Source organism: Ylistrum balloti, unplaced genomic scaffold (genome assembly GCF_031769215.1).
Source record: "Ylistrum balloti isolate Yb309-2 unplaced genomic scaffold, AGI_CSIRO_Ybal_v1 Utg369594, whole genome shotgun sequence".
NCBI lineage: Eukaryota > Metazoa > Mollusca > Bivalvia > Pectinida > Pectinidae > Ylistrum > Ylistrum balloti.
In genome coordinates, this window is record NW_026781878.1 from 27707 (window position 1) to 28135 (window position 429).

The window sequence follows — 429 nt, forward strand, 5'->3', positions numbered from 1 at the left end:
TCATCAGTACTTTTTGATTTCAAACAATGGTAAAATTTGATTTTGAAAGAAAATGTTTGTGAATCTTTATTACATAGTAGTAAAGTTGCAAGCATTTGGTCACTGATTGCTACAGGTTTTAAGTGTACTATAACAATCACTTTCTACCATCCACAAGCCGACACCTACAAAGTGTTAGATTTTGTCACAACACGTTTGAGGAGTGGAGGTTTTAGACTTAGAAAGCGACCATATGGAATGGTATATACCTGTGTTTATTGGAAAGTTATTGTGTGTGGAATGTGACTGTATCAGGATCAGGTGCAAAACATGTATAAATTGATATCTACTTGTGTATCCTGTACATTGTAGTTTATACACTGTTGTATTTTTTTGTACCCGTACTTATTCTGTCAAGGCCATTTTAGATATGTGTATTGTGTTTTATTG